This window comes from Sturnus vulgaris, chromosome 2 (genome assembly GCF_052056855.1).
Source record: "Sturnus vulgaris isolate bStuVul1 chromosome 2, bStuVul1.hap1, whole genome shotgun sequence".
NCBI lineage: Eukaryota > Metazoa > Chordata > Aves > Passeriformes > Sturnidae > Sturnus > Sturnus vulgaris.
Window position 1 is genome coordinate 114,348,055 of NC_142244.1, and position 25,391 is coordinate 114,373,445.

A 25,391-nucleotide genomic window follows, 5' to 3' on the forward strand; every position below is an offset into this window, starting at 1 on the left:
AACTGTGAAACCAAAACAAAGGGCAACTTGCTTTGTCTCTCAGAAAGTGAATCACCACTGAGGTTTTAACTACAAAGTAAAATAGGAACTTGTTCATTCAAGCACTGAAGAAGCCTCGTTTGAGTCATCCTCTCATTCTGCATTTCAGATTGCAGGAAGCAAAAGCCTACAAATATGAGCAGACATTAAGATCCATGTATTTTTATAGATTCAAATAATGATAATAGTAATTGCTTCAAATAATGAAGCAGTAAGCAGAGCACACATGCCAACATCCAGGATTCATTCCACCTTTGCTGCAGTCCATCTCCATCTCCACTGACCTGCCCACGCAGAGTCATTCACAGAAATTAAGACAAACAAATCAATATGAAGTTGATGCAGATAAGTTTATTAAAACTGTGCTCAGTGAGAATGTTCTCCTCATTCAGCACCAAGGTGGCTTTCATTTCCTCTGTCTCATGTACTTAAAAAGTACAGCCATTATTTAGAATATTATGCTTTTAAGAAAGACAGTGCTCCTGTTAGGAACATAACACCAGCCTCAGGGATTTCCATCACACAGATACAGCCACTCAGTTACTCTACAACAGCTATGCTGTCAATTGCCCTGGGAGTCAAGCCCTAAAAAGCCACAAAACCAATTTCTGGCTGCAGTAAAATGAGATTTATTTTGTGTCACTTTGTTCCCTTTATTGTTTGGTGGTGCAATAGAGTTATTTATATGTTAATCTTGATGAATATGAGATGACATTAAAAAAATGAATGCAAATTATACTTTAAGAAACTGAAAATTAAAAATAAATTAAAATTCACAACGAAAGTTGAATTTCTGCAGAAATACAGACTGCACTCCAAGCCACCATCAACCTTTCTTTACATGTAGGATTTTGAACATACATACTATGTAATAGTGACTTTATTCAGCAAGAGCTCTCCAACAGTGTATCTACTGCTTTGTTGTCCCATTAATCTTTCACAGCATCCTCTTTTTATATTCCTCCATCTCAGATCTTAACAATCCATACAAAGTATTCATACCACAGGCCACCTCCCAAGCACCACCACACATTGTCACACAGCATGACCAACAACAAACCATCTCATTGAAAGATTTGTGTTCCTTTAGCAACTCACTCTTTGTTTAAACTCTGCTTTCGGCACATTTAATTCTATAAATTCTCCTATTTGCAAGTACCAAATTAAAAAAAAAAAAAAAAAGAATAAAAAACGTGGCACTTTATAAGCTAAAATTGCATATGCAGTTAACTGATAAAATGAATATTAAGGATGCATAGATCATAGGAATTCTTCTAAGCACAACAAGAGAAATAAAACTGAGGGAATCTGGGTCTTGTGAAGAACTCCAGCTCCTAATTCTGCACACATCCTTGGTGTGTACACCAGCATATTTCTAGGGAAAGGTGCATAATCATGGACACATTCCTGATTCCACGTCGTCATCAATTTACCACAGTCCTTCTTAACAAGGATGAGAAAGGTGAGGAATTCTACCCAATCCAGCCATAAAAGGATGTATGCCAGGTATCCTGCCTCCAGGTAGCTCTTGGAATTCCAGAAGGAAATCCTCAGGTTGTTCTCCTACCTTCTGCAAAATAGAATCTTCATTCTTCTGACTACAGAAAGATCTTCAAATTCAAGGAACTTCCTGCAGCATCTCATTTCTCCTACCCAATTCACACTGTAATTGGACCCTGCTTTATTAGCCCCATAAAGTAATAGTAAGGAATTTAGGGGACTAAACAGCAATTTTGGCAAGAGAAAAACAAAACTTGGGGGAAAGGAAACCTCCCTCTTTAATTGTTCCAAGACTCTTGAGGGATTAGGGTATTAGGGAACAAAAATATTTCCCATCACTCCCTCATCCACCACAGTAGAAATGAAGATTGCTTTTTTTCCTGTATTCTTAATATGACACACAGAAGGACTTTATAGGTCCAGCATGAGAATCCTCACAACATATTTACTGTTACAGGACAGAGAAGGATTTTTTTGCCCTCAGTTTTTACCCAATGTGCTTTCAGAACATGTTGGACCCAAAAATCAGGAAGATGGTGTCACATCTGCCTTGCTGCTCTCGTGGCAAGAGGGTGGCATTGGAACACTCCTTACATCCCACAGGATGTTTATCAGCACTTCCACAGCTGGAACTGATCCTGTACAACTTACTGATATTTAATTACTTTTTCAAACTCAATTTCGTTAAAAAAAAATAAATAAAATCAGTAAACAGAAAAAAGCGACAATTCCACCACCCTCCCCATTTCCCTGGCATTCCCCACATGGATAAGCAGGGATGTTTATGTCCTAAACACAAACCCATCCCCCTGCCACTGAAGCCCTTGGAATATCCACACAAGCACATCCCAAATTTCTTACTTTTGGAGAACCACTCATGGAACCATCTCCTTCCAGGCAAATTAAACCAAAGCAACAGGAAATCCTATTTTAATCATGATTTGCATCAGCACCCAATAAACTATGATTGAAATGAATCTTGTTTTGTGTTTATACTTTGTGGTTTCATAAAGAAGACACAGAATAACCACCAGTCTCTCTGCCTTTATTGCTATTGAATATTTTACAATGTGAGCAGTTTGTGTAAGCATATGTTATGTTTTCCAACATTTTTATTATAAAACCATAAAAGTTTCCAATTATTCTAAGAAGGCATGAGTTCCTGATGCTATTGAAGTACAGTTGAAAGGTGAATGGGAATTTTATTTAAATAATAAATGCATTTAAGACGGACTTTGGATGTTGAATGGGTAAGAAAATGCCCTCTCCACATTTCTGGCATTTAAACAATTCATTAAGATCAAGATGTTCCCTTATCAATTATTTCATTTTTATATATTTTATGATTTCTGGAATAACAACCCCATTAATGAATCAAGCATTAACTTGGACTAGCCAAAAAAACCTGAAAGTGACACAAAATCCTGGTCCTGCAACCCTCTGTGAAATCCAATTCTAATACATCACTAACTTTCCCAAAATCTTCCCTGTTTTGACTCTAAAATTTGGTCAAACCTGAACAATTAACTATGTTTTGCTACTAAGTTTAGGTCTTAAAATCAACTTAAGTAATTGTTATTTTCTTTTTTAAATAAGGATTAAATAAAAACTCTTCCTTTCCTGCTCCATTCTTGCTCCCCACCTCTCCCAAACACAAGTCTCCATCCTTCCAGGAGTTATGACTGCTGCCTAAATGTTCTGAGGTAAAGAAAGACTATTTAGGATTAAACTTACCCATCACCTACTGCTGTGGGCTGCATCATGCTGAACTACTTGGTCCAGGTGATGACTGCACAGGCAGGTGACATGCAAGGACCAACAGACAGGAAGACACTCGTGTTACACAGAATATTCAGGTAACTTAGATAATAAATATTTGCCCAGAACCATATAAACCAGGTTTTTCAAGAGGTTAAGATCTGTTGAAGTTTCTCAAGGAACAGCCATATGCTCCACGTGAATGCTTATGCTCCTTTCCCCTCTGCAACACTAAAATCCACAACTCAGCTGCTGATATGCTCCTAAATAAGAAGAATCCTGCCTCTCTTATAAATTAACATATTTATTTTCTCTTAAGTCATTCTCAAGATGCTGAGTAATTTTAAAGTTGGCAGAATAACCCTGCTCAAACATATTCATCATGGCAAATTTCAGTAGGATTAAGAATTAGGCTACTGAAATCAACACCTCAAAATAATAATAATAATAATAAAAAAGACAACCAGGTAATCTCCCTTTCGGTATTGCTACTATCATAGCCTAGATCACATAAAAATGGGCTAGAAAACATAAATTAAGTGATCACAGACTGACTCATTAATTCTGTAGATACAAAAACACACAATACAGCACACACATTTTCATTCCCCTGTTCTCTAGGCATGTTAAGCACATGTAAAGATCCAATTTCTGTTCCCTAATTGCCTCTGTTTCCTTGGAATATAAAAGGCTTGGACCTTATTTTTCAGCAAGTATGATAATATCCTTTTCCCTTTGTTTGCTGTGTAACTCATAAAAAGCCAAGCAGGATGTGAAGTACAGCCACACTTCCTAGCTTCTTCTGCCCTCAAGAAAAAACACTGACAATTTCCAAACCTCACCAATAAAACAAAAGTTGGAATTTGGAGGTTTAAAAGAAATGGATCCCCCTTTCAGTATTCCAGAAGTAAGCTGCCATATTCTACTTTTTTGCCTGAATTTCCCATCAGCTGCAGAAGAGAGAGCTGCAGATCCCTGGGCACAGCAGGGCAAGGGACAGTCTGTGATCATCACACTCAGCTCCCATTTTCAAAAATCACCTTCTGACTCTGTGTACTTAAACAGCCCTCAGGTTTAACAGCAAATACCTCTTTTGTACACCTAAGTATTAAAAAATGAGAACACCACGGCCTGGAGCAGCTGCCACATCAAACTCCAAACAATGTGATCCTGTGATGGATGAGAACCAACCATGGGAGAACAATTTCTGAGTTTTGTTTCCCTCTCAGTGCCATACATGATGTGGTATCCCCTTGCTGCTGGCAGGGGAACCAAGTCACTGCCAAGTTACCAACTTCATAAAAAGGTGCCACGGCTCCACAACAACAAAACTGGCATTTCCAGATCCGTGGTGCCATTATTTTATTTTCTATCCCACCCCCAGTTCTAGCCAATGAACCCCGTGTTCCACAGCTCTGGCATGAATTCACCTCAGTGCACAAAGTGAAGAACCTGCTACAAGTGTGAATATTTCAGTGTTCAATTCCCTTGGGGAGACATAAAATGGTCTGGGTAAGAGATTTTGGCAACATCTGGCATCAAATAAGCAAATTAAAGAACTCCATCAGCAGCTTTTCCTCCTTGCTCTTGGAATCCTCTTGCTCAGAAAAGCAGTAAGTTGTTTTATATTTTGTACAGCACTGAGCTGTGGCAAAACAAACCCCTCTGAGACTTCTCATTTTTAAACCTACAGACTCTTTGAACAGGTGAGAAGTGAAGTAACCAGCTGCTGCTGCTGCAAGGGAAGTAACATTTGCAACATTTTTAATTTCGCACAAAAAATTGCATTTGGTCTTACTTAGACCAAAATAAAAATATTAATCTGCTTTACTGTAAGCTTTCACATATGTGCCAGTTTTGCAGAGGCAACATTTGGCTCCCAGACCATGACATAATATTCTGAAATACAATTTGGACTGCTTCATTCAGGACATTAACATGGCCATTAGAACAGGCAGTTCCACTGCCACAGTGGTGGTTCTGTGATTATTCACCCTCGGCCACTAACACACGGCTTAATTTCACCAAAGAGTTACTGTTTTCCAGGAAATTGAATTGCTCCTGCACACTCCCAAACTTGGTAACAATCAGAATTATTAGGGCTTTATTAGAGCACTGCATTTACAGCACAGAAAAATACAGCTGGAAAGCAAAATTCTGAAGAAGAAATAACAGCTTCCAGAAGACTAACCATTTTAAAGAAATTAAATTTGTATTTCATTCATTCTAAACTCCTTTCAGTCCTATCATGGAAGACTGCAAGGACTCAGTTTTAAAATACTATTTTTATTTAACCCAAATATTACAAAATGTATTAAAAGTAGAACTCAAACTGTAAGTACTTAATACCAGCTTGACTTTTTACACGCCAAAGTGAAATTTCCAAATACAAAATCAAATCCCCACCAACCCTAAAAAATTTCAGCCTAGCAAAACACATAAGCACAAATTAAAAAAAAAAAAAAAAAAGCATGGCCCAAAGCCACTGGGGAGATCCATGAGAAATTATCTGAGCCTCCAAAATCCCAGTGCAGCACAACAGCCCCTGCTTTACTCTGTGACTTCCCATATTCATCCTGTGACTGAAGCACACTGAGCTCTGCCTTTCACCACTGAACTGGAGTATGAAAACAGCAAAACCTACAATGAAGTTTTCCTGTGGACACTTTAATTATGAGATGACAAAAAAATATGTCAAGTGGTGACAGTCAAGAGTAAAAATGTACTGTACAGTTCATAAAACAAACTGAAAATAGAACATACATGAGAAAAGTAACTCAAATTATTTTGAATAGATTATGTGAAATGTTTGGGGGATTCGAAAACTTGAATGTAATGGTTCTATATGTGATTACACAGAGACTTGGAAAAGGATAAATCGGCAATTTTACTTAATAAAAAATGCACTCAAAATGCATTTGTTGTTGCTTGATACTGTAGCAATGCCAGAGCCTGGAAATACACGGAAGGATGGGTTTCTGATACAATCACAACTTGTTTCCTGGTTCAGTATAATCCATAAAATTCACACATGCAGCTAACAGGGACTGACCAGGACTCCATCCAGCTGCAGAAGCCATCTCGCTTCAACCACACATACAAATCCAGCTGAAGGGACATAACCCCATAGCACAGGCAGCCCATAAACAGATTAAATCCCATACAGGACAGGGAACAACCTGGGAGTGCATTCACAGTATGGAAAACAGCAATATATGTGGATATCCTAAGCCATAGTTATTACAATTCTCATTAAACAATCTACACTAGTAAAATTTTGTGCAAGAGCACACTTGAGAATAAAATAGGGACCAGAAGTGCGTACTTTTTGTAAAAACTGAGAAAGGATTTTTTTAGTTTAAAAAAAAATAAAAATTGAGATATTTAGCATACTTTGAGAGTGACCTACAGCTTCTTGCTCTCCTCCACAGGATCTTGGCCCAAGCGTTTTCCAACATCCAGAACATAATGCTCATGTTCCCTGTTCCTGGGATCTGTTTAATGGAATGCACACAACCTATTCCAAAGAGGAGCAAGGACAAAAAAAATGCATCTTGCCTGGGCAGCTTTCAAGTGCAAGAATAAAATTTAAAAAAGAATTGGGAAAAAATAAAAAGCCAACAAAACCGTAATTCATTCAATTTTAAGGGTTTAATACCAGATAATAGCGTCTCGTATTAGGAAGAAATTATTTACTGTGAGACTGCTGAGGTACTGGAACAAGGTGCCCAGAGAAGCTGTGGCTGTCCCTGGATCCCTGGCAGAGTCCAAGGCCAGGCTGGATGAGGCTGGGAGCAGCCTGGGATAGTGGAAGGTGTCCCTACGCGTGGCAGGGGGTTGGAACAAGAAGATCTTTGAAGTTCCTTCCAACCTAAACCATTCTGTGAATCTCCCTCCCTAAACCACACCAGTCATTTACTCAGACAAAACTGCAAAAAAGGACTAAAAAACTTCAGCAGCAGATTAAAAAAAATAAGCAAATACTGTGACCTGCCTCTAAAATTACACTACATATCACCATTTAAGACTAAAGAAAATATTTAGTAAATTGTATTTTTAAAAATAGCAGTAAGTTATACAGAGAATTATCACATGAACGTGTTAACTACTTATATTGCTATACTATTAATTGACGAACTCCGGCGTGGTGGGAGCGAGGGAAAGCCATGGACTGCTCCATGAGACCTGGGACATGTGGCTCACTGAGGCAACACTCGGGGATAAAACCAGCGCTTGATTTATTATTGTTTACACACATCCCCAGCAGGGCCTCTGGGCAGTGTCAAGTCTCAGCTCCTAATTGCGGCCGCGTAAAAACACCCGGCAACCCCGGGCCTGGCTGTGGGGAAGGTGTCTGCTCACAACCCAGCCGGGAGACCACGGGGTCACACCGAAAAAGAGACGGCAACGAGGGAAAATCCCAAAGCGGCCCAGCGCGCACTGCCCCGGCCGGGCTCCGCTTGCTGTGACCGCGGGGGGAGCATCCCCCAAAGCGGGGCAGCGGCCGGGGGGCATCTCCGCATCCCCTCCCCGCTGTGCCCCCGGGGCAGGGCAGGTGTGGAGGGGCAGAGGCACGGCAGGAGGGACCGCAGGACAGCGCGGTGCAGCTGCCGCGGCGGGGCGAGCCCGCGGTCCGGCCCCGGGCCCCGCGGTGGCGGAGCCTGGAGCCCCCCGGGGCGCCCCCCGATTTCCCCCCCCCCCGCCTCCGAGGAGCGGCCAGCACGGCGCTGCCCCTTTAAGCACCGCGTCGCCTCCTCTCCTCTCCCTCCCTCCTTCCCCCCCCCATCCCATCGCCCCCATCTCCTTCCTCCTCCTCTTCTTCTTCCTCCTCCTCCGCGCGGACCCGCGCGCGCTCCCGCGTCCCCTCCCCGCGCGCGCCCCCGCCGGGACACAACGGGCGCACGGCGGCCGTTCCAGAACCTTCCTCGCCTCGCTCCCCCCCCCCCCCCCACCCCTCCCCGCTTTTCCCCTCCTTCTCCTCCTTCCCCTCCCCGCGCCCGCCACCGCCCCTTAAACCCCCCGGTCCGTGCGAGCGGCGGCGGAGCGCGGGTGCCCCTTTCTCCCCTGGCCGCCGCCGCCCCGCTCGCCCCTTCCCCAGCCGCTCTCCCGCTTCCCCGGTGCGGCCGTGCCCGGGCGGCGGGCGCGCCGTGATGGACGGCGGGGCTGGAGCGGGGTTTGAGTGACAGCGCTTACCTCGGGTGCCAATCTTCGTCACACTGACAAGCGGCTGCAGCAATCGGGACCCGCACCGCCGCCGCGCGCGTCACCGCGCGCCGCCGCGCCCGGCCAATCGCCGCCCGCGCCGCCCCCGACGCCACGGCGCGCCTCATCAATATTCATCGCTCGGGGGCGGGGCTTTAGCGCACCGCCCCTCCGCATTGGGGCCGCCCGTCTCTGCCTCATGAATATGGATAAGAGGGGCGGGGAAAGCCGGGAGGGTGAGGCCACGCCCCTCGCCGTGTGTGAGGCGGCGGGGTGAAACCACTGCTGGGGGTGGGGGGAGGAGGGAGGTACCAAATGGCTCCGCCATGAGGGGAGAGGCGGAGGCCGCTATGGCGGGTTCGTGCCGCGGTCCCTTCGGCAGCGCTTGATGCTCGCTCTGGGATCGCCTCTAGGGCGCTGCTCCCCGGGCTTGGGGGAGTCCTTTGCCTCGGTTGTTGGAGCTGCGAGTCTCCGCGCCTTGTGGGGTGGCCTCGGGAGCTGCCTGGGGCGGGCGGGGGTTGCTCCGGCGAGCCCCGAGTGCGGGAGCCGCGCTGGAGGCTCCTCACAGGCTGTGCCAGGAACTTCTGCTCCAGCCTGTGTGGGGTGAAAGTGCCCGGCTGATCCTTGTGACGCTTCCAGCCCCAAACCTGCGCCCCCTGCTCTCCTCAAAGCCCCAAACTGCTGGATCTGAGTGGGGGCAGACCTCTGTCCCTCAGGATGGTGCCCATGGATCAGGGGCTGCTCAGGTTCCTGCCCCTGGATCAGGATCCTGCCCGTGGATCCGGGGCTGCTCAGAATGGTGCCCATGGATCAGGATCCTGCCCAGGGATCAGGGGCTGCTCAGGATCCTGCCATGTCCTGAAATAAAGATGCTGACCACACATGGTTCTTTTGTACTGAAACTCCACTTGGGAGGAACTAGTGCTGTCACAGCTTCTTCCCCTATGAGTTACCACTGTTAACTATTCCCCCTTTTCCCAAACCATTCCTATATAAGGGGCAGGAAAGTGTCAGGAATGTGCTTTCTGACGGGTGCCTTGTGGCTTGTCCGTTTTGCTGTTGGGATATTTAAAAAGTGTCTCTGCTGTGCAAAAGGGCTGGAATGCCTTTGAGTCATGCATGTCACAGGTGATCGATCTGCCGTCTCCACCTTGTTCCTCATTCTCGAGGCTTTTGAAAGATCATCCCCACAACCCCTCCCTGGCTTTGAGAGCAAAGGTTTGTAAGGGGAGGAAGAAGGTGACACATAAAAAGCAAATCTCATTTTAGGAAGCTCAGTTTAAACCCAAAGCAGCTTTACTTTCAGGTCTTGTAGTCCCTCTGCAAAGCTGCCACTGGGAATCTACTTCATCATCCTGAAGCCAATAAACTGGGAATACCCTACATTTTTTCATGGTCCATGTCTCTCTTCCTGGTTTAACAGCAGCAATCAGCTTTTTTTCTTTTGGTTTTATATAACACTTTCCTGGGCCAGGCCACTTTTTAAAGATCTGGCTAATAGTCTGGCAATAGAATCAGCTCCTTAAATGCTCCTGCAAGCCAGGTGTGCCCCCAGTCCTGTGCGTCACTGCTGTGTCCAGACCCTGCTCAGCCAACACAGTTGCTTTAGGAATCTTGTCACCCTGTGCACACTGCCACCATTTGTCCACTGACAAAACAGTTGCTCCGTCCCCTCCAGACCGCCTGGAGCCTTCATAGGAGTTCCTTTTCCAGCCATTTTTCCTGCACAGTCACAACCACATGGACATAGGGCTTGTGAGCAGAGAGGGAACTTCTACACCAAGCAGAGAGGGTGGAACTGAGCTGTGATAATCCAGAGCGCTCAGAAGGGTAAATCATGGCTCAGTGTTAATGGGAATGATTTATTTAAATAAGATGAGGGGGAAAAAACCCTAACACCTCTTAGTTTGTCTCATTCACAAGAGCTTCTTTCCCTGTTTCCGCTCCTGTGCTGTGCAATACCTCTCATACAGTTCCTGTGGCCAGGTTGGCTGCTTCTCTCACAAGTTTCAGCTCTCATTATCCCTGACACATTCATTAGTGACACATTCACTAAACAGTGCTTAAAATTAACTGCTTCCCATGTCCAGACCTGCCTCTTCTTCAAATTTGATTCTCCCTGCAACCCCTTTGTTCTCCTTCTGCCTCGCCTGCACTTCTTTGGATAGGAGTTCACTGATTTCTTCTGAGAACGAACAGATTAAATTAAAACTAATTTAGTTTCTGTTTAATCTCTCCTCCCGGTGATCTTCAAAGCCTTTCTTGATGCCTTTCCCAAGTTGAATTTTCTTTTCTCATCCTGCTTCCCTTTGCTTTTCCTTCCCTTCCTGGCTGCCACTTTCTATTCCTGAGCCCCCCCCCCCCCCCCCTCCATGCACAACAGGTGTAGAAATTCCTCACCTGCTGTTTCGCCCTCACCCCAGTAATCCCATATTTTGGTTGCCTTTGTAGTTAAAGTTACTCCATCCATTACTCTCCTCAGCCTCTTGCTCTTTTTGTGATTTCAGTAGATGTTTTAACTCCCTCGATCTTAAAGCTTGTGATCTGAATGAGGAAAGCCTGGTTTCCCACACGTCTGTGCCTCGTGGTTTGTTAACTTTAGGGTGTAAGGTTCAAGTTTTAACTGAAATCTCTTCCAAAGTTGTGATTTATTTAAGATTTCTCTTTAGTCAGTGCATGCTGTTGCCCAAAAGTTCCCACTGCAGATTTTCCATGATTTGAGGAGAACATGATACATCCTCCCTACTCAAAAACTTATTTTCATCAAAGTCACAGGAACTAAATTATTCTGTCAGCTTTAATCCTGGAGTAAGTCAGTAAATTCAAACATTATTAAACAACATGGATGCACTGTCAGATATACCTCTACCTCCATGACATGACCACATAAACCTCATTCCCACAAGAAAGTAACCTGAAAATCATTCTCGATCAAACTCGTGACTTCCAGCTCACTCTCTGCTTTTCGATTTGTCTTCAGCCATCTCTGATACAGCTTCTGCAGGCTTAATTTTTAAAACTTAAGCTTAATTTTTAAAATATCACAGCTGGAATGGCTCCAGGAGATGAGGACTTAAGAGAAGCCCTAAAAATTACAGGAGAAGCCAGCAACTTGGAAAACAGGAGGAGCAGGGGAAAAGAATGAAGAAGTAACTGAGATGAGTGATTCAAAGGCAAACAACAAAAAATCCCAACAAAACGAAACAGAAAGAGAAAGGACAGATGGCTTTACTTTCTGTTTTTGGTTGTCCAAACAAAGTATTGTCCCTCATCAGTTCTGCAAAAGGACAAGGATCCAATCCATAGGATGGAAGACAGCACTCCTGAGGAAATTCTCCATACTACAAATCTTACAAGGATTATTACACAGCTGATGAGGTTTTATGCTCTGAGCTCCCATTGGTATGGGTGCATTCACTTCAATGCAGTGGTGAGAGGGCTGCTTTTCTTTCTAAAAAGCAAAACCCACATGCCAGGGTGAATGAAATATCACTTTAATACTTTGTAATAGCAAATTACAAATACATAAAAATGGGGTTTGGCAATATTCAGGCAAATAACAGAACACTCAGATCCTCTCACTTCTGTTACCTTATTCACATGTGCATATTAAATAAAATTATTAAGTATAGCTCATTATTTAAAGCATGCCCAGATAGATTTGTGGGGTCAGGACCTTACCTGACTACTCAGAACAGTCTCCAGTATATAAGAGCACTCCTCACAGCCAGCACAAATAATTGCACACACTGAACTGTTGAGGTCCTGCCTCATCAAATGAGACAAGCACTTTCCCAAATCTCTTCTCTGAAATCCACTTTCAGTATCAATTTAGGCACAGTAGGATTGTGTAAGTGTATTGGGGGACAAAAGTCTATCCTACATACAGCTGCTAGAGGAATTAAGCCTACTCTGACATCCTTCAGCAATTACCACATTATGAATATTACAGCTGTGTGCAAAACATAACATTCACCTGCATTTAACCTGTTCAGATCACTTCTCATGCCTCTCGACTGTGTATGTGGCAACTCTTTCATAATTCAGCTTTCAAAGGCAACATTTTCATAGAGGTGAAGGGATGGGCTTCCATGCAGGTGGCAGTAATCTGTAGTTATAACTTGTGGAATAAGGCCTGTAATTGCAGTGATAAGACTGGAATAATCTAAAGAGAACAGGTTTTCCCCCAGATTTCCATAAAAACCAGGTGAGTTTTTAAGTGCTGATCTCCTGATAATGGGAGGCCTCTGCAGAAAACCAGTTTCTCCTTTCGTCACTCGGAGGGAATAAAAAGGATGTAGTAAGATATGTCAACAACTTAGATGTCCTCTGGCTGTTTGGAGAGCATCCCCAAGAACAGCCTTGGTGTGCCCTGTTTGCAGGCACAGCACATTCACATCTGCAGCCACAACTTTCCATAGCATAGGAGGAGCCTGGAAAGAACGTGTGATTTACTTTATAGTGGATACAGCTTTTTAAGATTTAAAAGCCGAAATTAATGAGTTAACTCAGTCTAAATAAACGTGAAGCTTAGCTTGAACTAGATCATGGAGACCTGGGTGACTCGGCTGGGAACACTCCCTCTGGAGAAATTAGGAGCTCGTGTCCCACAGCAGGACTTGGGCTCAGACCAAGAACTGGCACTGCAGTGCAGCACTACTGCAAGGAGTTCCTGTGCAGGGACCAAGCATGTCATCCTTTGAATCAGCTGTTACTGGCTTATGTTTTTCCACCCTCTCTGTTCAGTAGAAAAACCAACCTACTTAAAGCCTCCTTAAACAAAAGGAAAAGTTAGAAATTTCTTATTCAGTATTTCTCCTCATGTTAAATTGAATTGGAGTTTTCCAGAGCTGTACATTAGCTGAATCACTGGCTGCACACTACTCACTCCATCTGTTTATATGGTTGAGTCACTGCATTACCAATATTTTAACACGCTACTTGGAAAGAATTTTGGGCGATCTGGAGGACAACCCCCCAGAGCTCTGTAAGATAATGTTCCCTTCTCTGTGTTCTGTAGCACCATACTCCACTCATTGCTCCCTTTCTGCTACCAGGAAGATGTTAATTGGAACAAATGGCTATTTTAGGAATAAAAGCTGAAGATCGAGCTGTGATGTAGAAATCCACTGTCACCTCCCTGTCTTGCCCTAGGAACTGTGCAAGGAGTTCCATGGTGCTGGAACAAACATCTTTCACAACCCAGCATATCTTTTTTCCCACTTGAGATACTTCAAACAGGTTATTTTCTGAGGGCAAACTGTCTGGTTTTAATGATGTAGAAAACTGAGGGTATTTTACTGTTCAAAGTTTCTTCAAAAATGTGCTATATGTAAAAAGAAATGTTTATTTACTTCTGTGCAGAAGGTCAGGAGGGTGGAAGGGGGCAAAAAACAGGGTTGAAAAACAGAGTCAGAAGGACAGAGATGGAATTGCTGATACACATTTTATTTTATGAAAAACATAAAAAGATAATATTTTGTGTGAATGTCACCATGGAGGACTATGAATGCATTCCTGTTACTCTGGGAGTTGAGAAGCAGAAAGTGAAACCAACTGAAATAAAATAAAACCAGCGAGACTAGTTTTACTTTTCAGACCAGGGGTTAGATCCAACTCTCGCAGAAGTCGGTGGAACAATTCCCACTGGCTTGAGCAGGATTTGGATCCAGCAGAGTGAAATGCAGAAAAAATAACCAGGAAGCACTAATGAAAGGTTCTCAAACACTGGTCTACAGAACACTTTCTTCAGTCCATAGAGACGTGACTTCCCTCTCCATTAGTCATTGACTTCCAGCTGCTTTTATGGGTTTCTGCATTTTGGAGCCCTGAAGGACTGGGAGGTGTTGGTAACCAGGAATGAGGATGGCTGGCCAGCAGAGCTGGTTCTTTTGGAGATGGAAGAGGAAAGAATTCAATTGCTGAGCAAATTGGGAAGGAATAAAGAAGGGACTATCTGAAGGAGCAGAAGGCTACTAAGCTGAGAGGATTAAGTGGCCTTCAGTGAGGATTAGGTGCTTTGCTGCCTAATACAACTGTCTAGCCAGGCACCTGAGCTCCCAGCACAAAGCAGAAGCAAAGCTGAGCTCCACACAGACGTCTGCACAGAGCTAAAAGCAAATAGGAAATGCCAAGGGCAGAAGCCTTCCACTAACATTCCCCTTCTTGTCTTTGCCAAGGTGGGATTTGTGGAAACTACCACACACCTCCACCCCAGGGGTGAAGGTAGCCAAGCCCATCTCTGATGGTCCACACTGCAGCATCTCCTGCAGGCCCACATCCACACTGACATCCCAGAGCTGGCACACATTCCTACCAGCACATCTGGCTGAAGTCCAGATCTTTGGAGCAGCCAGGCCTCTGCACCAGGCTCTGCATCATCTGATGGGTTGTGTTTGGGGCAGCATTCCCATTAATGCTTTCAGGCTCTTCCTCAACATGAAGGGCTGCTGTCATCTGAGTACAAGGACAGCGCATGCATTTAGGTTGGAAAAGACCTCCAAGATCATCAAGTTCCACCTTTAAGGATCTCCATCTTGTCAGCCAGACCAAAGCACTGAGTGCCACATCCAGATGTTTCTTGAACACCTCCCTGGGTAGCACCTTGCAATGCTTGGCAGCCCTTTCCATGAAGAAATTCTTCTCTGAATCAGAAATTGCAATCAGACCATCATATTCAATGGCCACTGGCAGACTTCGCCTCCATTAATTCCTTTATTCCCATTTTTTAACAGATTGCAATTCTATAATGTCCTTTTGCTTGCCAGTAAGTCTCCTGGAGTCAGATTACCCAAGTCAGCCTTTCGTCACAAGAAAGAGGAGATACAAGAGACTTTCTAGGCAGTTTTTCTAAGATTTACTGATAAGAAAGCATTCTAGGAAAGAAAAGCTGTGTCAACACCTTGCAGAGCAGTAAGGTACAGAGATCCCCATGCTGGCTCTGCATGAAATAGCTTTGGATCTGGAAGCAACAGAAGAAATACCAACCTCACGCTGTGCCTGGGTTAGCTGGTGGGCTGTGAGGCAAATTGGCTTGAGACTGAATGCTCTGTGCTAGCAAGGCAGTGCTGCTTCTGGGATCCAGGCTTGTATCCCTGCCAAGCTCTGCTTCTTCCTCTGAGGAAGACTGGCCCATTCAGCCCGGGGCTGAGGATGGGCAGCACAGAGATGCTTTATGCATGGCATTCTCCCAAAGCTCTGCAATGCCTGCAGCTACACACCCACCTCCCCCATGGACCACCAAGCTGGGCAGTGACTTTTCAGCCCTTTTCAGTTTGCAACATCCTGTTTATTTCCCAGAGCAGGTGCAGATTCCCAGGGAGAGACTTGAGCCCCCTCCCACAGAAGGGGTGCATGAAACCCCACAGCCCATACCATTACTGTAGAGCCTCCTGGGACAGGGGCTGTGCCCATCCAGCACTGAGATTCTTCCTCATCACACACAATATTTATTCATTGATCAGCACAGAAAACAATGGAGCAGTGCTCTGTAGGGGGAGGTTTAAGTTGGATATCAGGAAAAGGCTTTTCACCCAGAGAGTGGTTGGGCACAGGAACAGACTCCTCTGGGCAGTGATCAAGCTCCAAGCCTGACAGAGCTCAAGAAGCCTGTTAGCAACTCATTTCCTTTTACTCATGTAAGGAATAAGTCACATCAGTAAGATTTTTCTTTTTTAAATCTAGTAAGAGAAGTTCATGTAGACTGCATCTCTTTTCTAATAATATGTATTTTTTCAAAGTAACAAAGAATCCTAGAATTGTGTGGGTTGGTAGGGACCTCAAAGATCTCTGGTTTCACTCCTCTGCTGTGGACAGGGACACCTTCCACTATCCCAGATTGCTCAGAGCTCCATCGAATCTGGTCTTGAACACTTCCAGAGATGGGGCAGACACAGCTTCCCTGGGCAACTTGTGCCAGGGCCTCACCATCCTCAGAGGGAAGATTTTCTTCCTAATATCCAGTCTAAACCAACTCTCTTCAGTTTGAAGCCATTCCCCCTTGTCCTGTCACTCCAGGTCCTTGTAAGAAATCCCTCTCCATCTCTCTTGTAGGCTCCCTTCAGGTATTGGAAAGCCACAATTAGGTCACCCAGCGTATTCTGACAGCTTTACTGTCATAAATACAGCATTGATCATGGGCAGAGAGAACACACTGGAATCAGCAGAGACCCTTCCAAAAGGTGCCAGAAACAATACTGCTTCTGGCTTTGTGGGTTCATGGAGCAGGACCAGCACTGCAGTCCATTTCATGACTAAACACTGCTCTCTATAAGTAGTTGAAGTGAAAGAAAAGGCAGCAATGAAATCCACTCTTCATTGAGAGGTGACTCTTGCTCTGCTCCCTCCCCATTTCAGGGATTTACAGTTCAGCTGCCTCCAGGGTTTGCTTCCCTCAGTTCTACTTTCTGACAACTATCACCAAACCCAGTCAAAATTGCGCTTTTGTTTTGCACTGCCTTCTCCAAATCTCTTCTAAAAATGGTCATGCTTTTGCTTTTCCAGTCACTCAGTAATCAAAAAGCTGTTTCAAACCCAGCGTGTTTGTCTCAGTACAACATCCCACGTATAAAATGTGTGCCTACTTTGCATGTCAGTCTTCATTATTTTCTTTACAGATACAGGAAAACAATCATGAGACACTTAGAGGATTTTTTTTTCCCTCAGTGCTTTTTCAAGATGCTGGCATTCCTTTGGCTGCCAAGGAAGATATTCCCTGACTCCACAGTCTCCACAGGCAGCAAGCAGCCGAGCTCCCTGCTGCACAGTTTGTGCAACAGACTGCGTTTGCACAGTGAAATTCAGTCCTGTCTGCTTTTAGGGAAATTCTTTCTTTTTCAAAACTTGGGGTAAAAAGTCTTACATTATCAAAGGTTTGGTGTTCTGTGGTTTTTCCTCCCAATTAGTGTAACACAAGCTGCATGTAGCCAGAAACTGTGGTGACTGTAAATTCCAGCTGCTTCCCTGGTCAGTGCAGTGGTAGGACACTACCGAGGCAGTTAAACATGGAAAAATGAAAGCTTTCAGAACCTCCATTTTCCTGTCATACCTAGAGTCAGCCTTGCCCCTTTCTCATCCTCCAGTTCCATTTTGTATCACCACCTCCACTGCTGACAGTCCTTTTTTCAATGGGAATATCACAGCTGCAGCCACTGCCAGAATCTCTTGGCAAAGAGCTGCTCTCTGAGTCAGAGCCTAATGCCATTACAAGGTCTGCAACAGCTGCAGCAGTCAGACATCTGCAAGTCATTTGAACATTTTATGATGAATAAAAACTATCCATTACATAGACCTATACATTATATATTAACCCTAATACTTATTCAGTTACACTAACAATAACCTTTTCCCTCTGCATGCTGTAAACTTCTTTGGCTGCAGCACATGGTAACAGAGATACTCAGAGCTCCAGTCTGGTGGAGCAGTCCCTGTGTACATATTACCTAACTTTTCTCCTATTTAACCATGAAATGATGGAAAGAAAGAAAGAAAGTGAATGCAAAGCAGTAAAAACTCATACCATGCATAAGGAAACCATTTTTGTATAATTACATGAGACTGCATACAAACAGAGAGGATGCAGAAGAATAATGAGAACATGGACTCAAAATGTATAGTGAAGAGATCTGATTATGATATGCACAGTTCTCAGACCCATCCAGATGTCTCCAGCCAGCAACCTGATCCTCAACACTGCAGCCAAGCCATTTGAAATCTAAAAAATCAGAATACCAAAGACAGGGGAGCAAGGCTTACGGAAAAAGAAACTGGAGTTGCAAGTAGTTAAAATCCTTTAAAATAATAATGACAATAAAGAAACATAAATGTGGTTTCATGAAGGAAATATATCCATGGCCACAAATTATGAAGTCAGCCCTCCAGGACATTGCATTCCTCATGCAACCTGCTGAGCCCGCTCCACATAAAGAGGTATAAAATGCACTCACCGGCTGGGTGACTTCAGGAATGGAGCCCCATATGTGATTCCCTACCACTGAGTCCTCTACATATGTACATTTTACAGCACTAAATGCAAACTGGGCAAGACATACCTGTGCCTGAGTTTCACCATAAGAGTTTTAAAGAGACAAGGTGAAAGTCCGGCATGACAGAAATGACCATAAATTCTCCATGAAGTTCATCCAGAGCCTAGCAATCCATATGCATGTCAATATGATTTCATGTTTGTTCATTTGTATCATTTGCAAACTCTTTGGATTCTCACAAATACACCCCTTCTGCTTCCCATTCACTTTTACTCTGTATTTCATGTGGCAGTTTGGTGCCCATCATAACACTAGGATTGCTTTGGAAGCAGAATGTCAATTAACTTCCACTTTCACACCAAGTTAAATGTGTGGATTAATAAACTGGAGAACAGTGTAGGTTTAAGTAAGAATTAGCCATTAGAATTGCCTTACAGTTAGAAAAGTGACTTTTAGGAAATGTTTTCTTGACTTGATCTGCTTCCTCTGTGCAGTCAGAGGCCAAACTGTTTATTTTACTGCCAATCCATCTTTATTGCTTGTGTTGGCTTTAATGTTTCCATTCAGACAATCCACACATTAAATATGAGAAAGGCCTAATATCCTAAAATCCTAATAAGTTCACAAACCATTCATTTAAAAGGGGATTCAAAGGGAGCCCAGCAAAATTCATTTTTTTAAGGGTCAGAAAAGCATTACATTTCAAGGATGAAAATCCGCTTTACCTCTGACAGATGGGACACTTTACTCGACGTGACCAAATCCCCACCATCAATTTGTGGAGCACCTACCTCCTACAAAATTTTTTTTAAAAAGGGGGAAAAAAAGGGCAAATCCTGGCTCTGGTGATGGCAAAGACAACTTACCCAGCGCGACGTGACGCAATGATGCCTTTCTAAGTCAGCAGCCAGCCAGCTGTCTCCCTGCTGCTGCTCCTGCTTTTCCCATGCTCTGGAGCAGCCAGGCCACTTGCACAGCCGCTGTCAAGTCAAAGGGCAAGAGCAAAGCTTAGAATAAACACGTTGTTTTCACCCGCTCGCTTGAAGTGCTGCCAAATCTCTTAACATTAGCGCACATAAATCGGCGAGGATCACGGAGCCTGAGGCCCGAGCAGCAGCTGGAATCCTGTAGCTGTTACCTGGAATCCTAAGGTCCGAATAAACAGCTTCCCCATTCCTCGAGGCTACATGGAAAATCTCAAAAAACACAATCATAAAAGTGCAGCCAACACCAAGGAAAGAGCCCGCAATTATTTCTTTCTTCGCTTCTCTTTTTTTATAGTCATCTCGAATTTGCAGCAATGGAAGCAGAGGGGGGAGGAATGGGGTGTCCTTTTGGAGATCTCTAAAGATGCTGGTTTTCCATGACTGTGCAGAAGAAAGCAGCCATTGATTCTAGAGATAAATACTGAAGTTATTCAGAGGGGAGATATGAAGATAAGCAGCTCTGGGCCCAGCAGTAAAACCCCAACAGCAGGAGCTGAGTAGCTGCAGGAAGGGCAGACTGGTCGATTTTTCTCAGTCCAATGGTGACCTTCAAGAGGCAGGAGTGGGGCAGAGTAGTGAAGTTCCTTCCCTGAACTCCAAAATCTAACAGCTTTGAAATGGTTCTTCAGCAAGGACTTGAGAGAAAAAGCTCCTTCTCCACATCCAGCTGCCAAGAGAAAAGAAGTTGAAAAACACCGATTTCTTATGGCTAACGGGAGGGTGATATAAAAGATGGAGTCCATTGACTGGTGTCCAGAGACAACAACCTGGTATGAATTCCAGCACCATTCCACTTCCCAGCAGCTGGATTTCTCACCAGGGTGGATTGCTGGTTTTGGACACCTCCCCATTTTTTCCTGTCTGTTAACAGTCTTCCCCTAGTAAGTATTTGGAACAGTTGTAAAGCTTTTTTTGTATCTCAACGGCCTTGCCATTGCCTGAATGCAGTTTCAAAATCTCTGGCATTTTCTGCCCAGCCTATCTGAAGTGTATTTTTGTCACACTGTTAATAAGCACTGCATCTCCTGGGAGAACCTCAGCTAGCTCAGAGCTCTTAAAGTATGTGTGCCCCAAGACAGAAGTTGTAAGGAAAAAAAAACTTTCCCATTTTTTACTCATTTTTATTCTGAGTTGCTCGCTAAATACATGTGATGTACAAAGAGAAAGTTGGGACCACTAACTCCTCATCTATAAAGTAAGGATGAGAACCTAAGGAATTATGCAACTTGCCAGGCAGCCAGAGGTCTCACAAATGATCCAGTCCAATGCCTGACTCATAAGGACCATCCTTGCACTCAGTTCCTGCATTTTCCTCCTGTATTCTCAGTTTCTTTCCAGCTCCCCTCACATTTCTCCCAGTCCTCAAACTATAGGATGCCGCTCACTTTTAGGAATACCCAGGAGAGTTTGGGAAACATCAGAATGGCCTTGTCTGGCATGATTTTAAGCTAAATAAAAAAGCATGGAAGATGCCTTTTGGAAAAGGAGCACCTGGAAATGAGCAATGGAAGCATGGAGGGGTGGTGCTCTCATGTCCCTTAACAAGCTTCCAGGGAAGAGTAAATCTTGCTCCCTTTTTTGAGGCACGACACGAGCATTTGTGTAGCACAAGGTGTGTTGGCTTGCACATTCCCTCTCCCCTGCCAGAGAGATGCTGTCACACATTTTAGAAACCAAATGCACCACCATGGCCAAATGGAATAGCAAGAGTACCTCACTATCATGGACAAACATGAGAGAGAAACAGAAAATGAAGCAAAATCTCAACCAACAAAAGAAAAAAAGGCAAGCGTAAATAAATCTACATTAGCTCATTTTTTACATTGCTGCTTTAGGAAGTGTCTGTTTGGGAAAGGGCACTGCCATTTGAACCACATTTGAACCACATTTCAGACTGGAGTAACAAAACCCCACTAAGAATTGTAGGTGTTGATTTTAATAAAGACATGTGGCATGGGCTCTGTGAAGTGATATAAGTTAATGTGATGCTACAGATTCAAAGAAACATGTTCCTCTCAATCTATTTTGCAGTTAAAGGTTTGTAAAGAGGGCAGGAGAGACCAAAATAAATTTTGAGAGTTGACCCACTGACTCCACACACTGAGCCCAAGTGTTTGGGATATTTCATTATAAATACATGTACTTAAACTTATGTCTCTAATATGCATTAATACATTCTACTCCAAAACTGCCACATATTCAAGATTTCCAGAGGTGGGTATGAATTTCCAAGTATAATTGAATGTGTGTAGGTAAAAACAAAAAACAAAAGACGAGCTGAAAAATATTTGTCGATTGTATTAGGAGTGATCCTGAACTGAACACTGAGGATAATATCTAAGCATTGAAACCATAGAATTATAGAAAAAAATATTTACAATTCCATTAAAAAGAGCCACATGAGAGGAGAAGGACAATCTGAAAACTTGGTGGGATATTTTGTTTAATACCCCAAGAGTTTAATTAATGTTACTCAGAGTTGAGAGGTCCTCTGGTTATGGAGTCAATCACTGGGGTGATAGAGAAGTAACCTGGTCTGAAGGGCACAATGAAGGGGATTCCTACCTTTAATCACCTCCTTGGAGGGTGCAGAAAGGACAAAGCCAGGCTTGTCAGAAATGTGGAGTAAGGATCAGCATCAGGAAACAAAAAATTCCAATTAGACAACAGGTAAAGGGGTTTTGTTTGTCTTTTATATCACAAGGATGTCCAAATGCTGGAGAAGGTGACCAGAGAGCCTGTAGGATCTCCATCCTTGGGTATATTCAGGACTCAACTGGACAAGGTCCAGAAAACCTGATCTAATTGCAGCTGCTGCAGAGCAGAGGAGTGACCATCTCAGGACTGCCACCCTCAGTTTGCACAATTCTGATGTTATGATGCTACACAGGATACTGGGAGTGTGTGTTCTGCTCACTCACTGCACTTCAGCCACTGACTGGACCCACTAGGAATTCAAACTGTTTGGAACAGACAAGCAATGGCATCTCTTGTGGTGAGAGAAAAGACCTGGGGCAGGTTTTTAGGTCTTAGTGGATGTGTTCTGATTGTTGAACACTGGGCATGGACTGTGGAAGATCTGTCAGAGCACTCAGTGAAAAGTCTCACTTCCCAGTTTGAAAGAAAACTTGAAGAGATCCTTACAGATTTCAGTTCTTATCGTGACTGGAAGCCACAGGAAGCCCCAGAAGGACCAAAAAAGTCCTGAACTTGTAATACCTAAAGCTGTAATACCACAGGCTGTGTTTGCAGTACCACCTCTGGACCTTGGATTAGTGGGTTTCCAATGGCTGTTTAGAACCTTCTGGGTTCCAAATTACTTTGAAAGATCTAAGTGTGAGAAAATTAGGAAAAGCAATTTTGTTAGCAGTTTGCTATACTTAAAAAAAAAAAAAGAACAAAACCATAAAGTTTAAAAACCATTCCCTTTGATAAAGAAAGTGGTTGCTTCATCTTTTCAATGAGAGGGAATTGAATTCCACTTTCCAGATCTTCTTGTACTCCCCTAGTAATGCAATTTACATTGAAAACCCCACTTCTGAAGCCTGTGCTGGGCATGAACAGCTGGTTTTCACAGTAACTAAGCTGAGACTTAATTTCTTTCACATTTGAAGTTTTCCAGGAATTATGTTAGTATCCTGGATTATACATTCTTCCAAACAAGATCCCTGACTTATCTGACAAGTGCCTAGCACAGCAAGACAAAGTTATCAACGTTACAGAATTTGAGCATATTGTGTCATATCCTGCTTGAAATTGAAATGTTAGCATATGACTCTAGCACAGCGACATCTGATAATAGCCAAGGACAAAAACATGAAACCTTTTTCATTGAAGCCTAGGAAAACATAACAGTGGGAAAAAAGTCTTGGTGGCTTCCTTGCATTATCTGCCCTTCTCAGAGCAGACTGGTTCAGTGAGCAGGGCAAACCTAAGACATGCACCACAAGAGTTACGAGGTTATTTGACTTCCAGCTTCATTTTGGAGGTGCAGAAAGATCATCAGAAGACACCAAGGCAAGATTACATGGATAGAAAAGGCACCTACCATTAATTTTTGCTGTGATCATGAAACAAGGGCAGCAAAATGCCCGTCCCAGAACCAGAGTAGAATCTCCTCAGTTAGAAATGTTAGCTGAGCAGAGGGTGGGAGATGACTGAAAGCAAGATACATTTCTACCTCAACCCACTCCTCCTGGGCTGATTCAGTCCGTTTAGAACATCAACCCTCCTGAGAAATGAAAAGGGCAGGAGGTGAGCAAGCCTGACTCCCAGCAGCCAACAGTGACAGCTACCGTGGGCAGGCTGAGTAAATACACATTTCACTTTTACTGCAGTCTGACAATTTGAAGCCTCCTCCTGCAGCCACAGAGCAGCTCAGAGCACAGTTCAGCACCAGTGCAGCTCTGAGCTCTGGGGCACAGGTTACTACGTGGAGTCTCAGGCAGTAACAAATCACAGCAGCGTTACTGGGCCCTCCCGTGGGCCCTTCACAAAGGGAGACTCCGATTCTTTCAAGTTTTTAATGTTAGCAGCAAATTTCTCTCCCTTTTACAAGTACAGGGTACATGGGACCATTGGTGTCTCCAAGTGACTTTCTGCTCTTTATTCATCAGCACGTGGATTTATACATTAACAGATTTCTAAATTTCAGTTGGAGTCACAAACATGCTCTTTTATTTTTTACAGGATAATAAAATTGCTTGCCAGGGGTTTCTGACTTAAAATTTTACACAGCAAATTGATGTAGGCCTCTTGATCCTTCTTACCACAATTTTGCCAAGTTACAGTATAAAATATCTGCTCTACTAATTGCACCCAGGGATTCACATCCAATATCCAGATAGACTCCTAAAGCTGACTCTGTTTTCCCTTTGATCTTGCCCGGTCTGTCGCTTGAAAGAATACAGACAGGTGATGGAAAATGCTGGAGTTATTGCAAGAACTGCTTAAAGGCCAATTAACTCCAAAAAAGCCCAAAATGAACAAGAAGCCAAAATGGAACTAAACCCACAACAGCTGGCGGCCATCAAGGCATTTTCCCAGAAGGCAGAAGACTGTTACTAATAGGATGGAAATACAAAATTTACTGAGACCAACTGTAACTGCTGATAACGTGTATTGAGAAGTGCCTCATGGCTCACATTTTCTGCAGAGCAAGGCTGAGGTTGGACAGCAATTTTAACTTTTAGTGTGGGGAAAAAAAAGAAGTGGGAAATTAAACATACTCTGAACAATTAGTAGCAGGAGCTGTTTTTACCCTTATGGTATTTTCATCACATTAAAAAATATTCATTCAAGTGTTTCTATCCATAGAAATTGGTTTTTTTCCTCAAAGTTTAATCAACACAGTAAAAGTCTATTAGGAACTGCCCACTGAGATTCTCTTACATTTTAAATTATTTCATTTACTGCAGAACCTGAATGCTGGAGTCCCCAACAGATGATTAAATAAAGTTGTATGTTCTGTTCTCCCTTTACAAGAGCAGAGGTTTTGAGATGTTTCAATCACATTACAAAAACTTGCATTCCTCCACTAACACAAAACATTCACTCTTGCCACAGGAGACAAATACTTCTTGTGCTGCCCCCACCCAATAATTTTAACTCCCAAATCCAGAGTAAACATTACCTCTTCAGAGCTGGGAACATGATTGTGTGCAAGGAGCACAGCCCACTGCAGTGCAAATTAAACATGACACATGCTCCACAGGCAGTTGAATCCCACGGGATTCTTTGACATGGTCCTGTAAGAATGGTCAGTATCCAAATTTGGAGACACTGAAAAGTCAGGACTTTTTTACACTATCACCAAATAATATATATGGAGAGGTAGAAAAGATATTTTTATTCAGTGATGATTCATTTGCAGTTCACTCATAAAATTCAAGAAGAGAGGGACGCCAAGAACCAGGAAGAACTG

The 25,391-nt window shown here is 43.6% G+C and overlaps 1 protein-coding gene across 9 annotated transcripts in view; it reads right to left on the minus strand.

Moving 5' to 3' along the window:
- The window catches only part of PKNOX1 (PBX/knotted 1 homeobox 1), a 38,766-nt gene extending 30,112 nt beyond the window's left edge, over positions 1 to 8,654 (minus strand). For 2 of the 9 annotated variants that reach the window (XM_088160446.1, XM_088160445.1), the window contains exon 1: positions 3,274 to 7,813. The gene's annotated coding sequence lies outside the window, so the exon portion shown is untranslated. Of the gene's footprint in view, positions 1 to 3,273; positions 7,814 to 8,490 lie in introns of those variants that run through there. The other 7 variants (XM_088160444.1, XM_088160443.1, XM_088160447.1 and 4 more) reach the window with 7 other exon arrangements.
- Between the last annotated feature and the right edge of the window lie 16,737 nt (positions 8,655 to 25,391).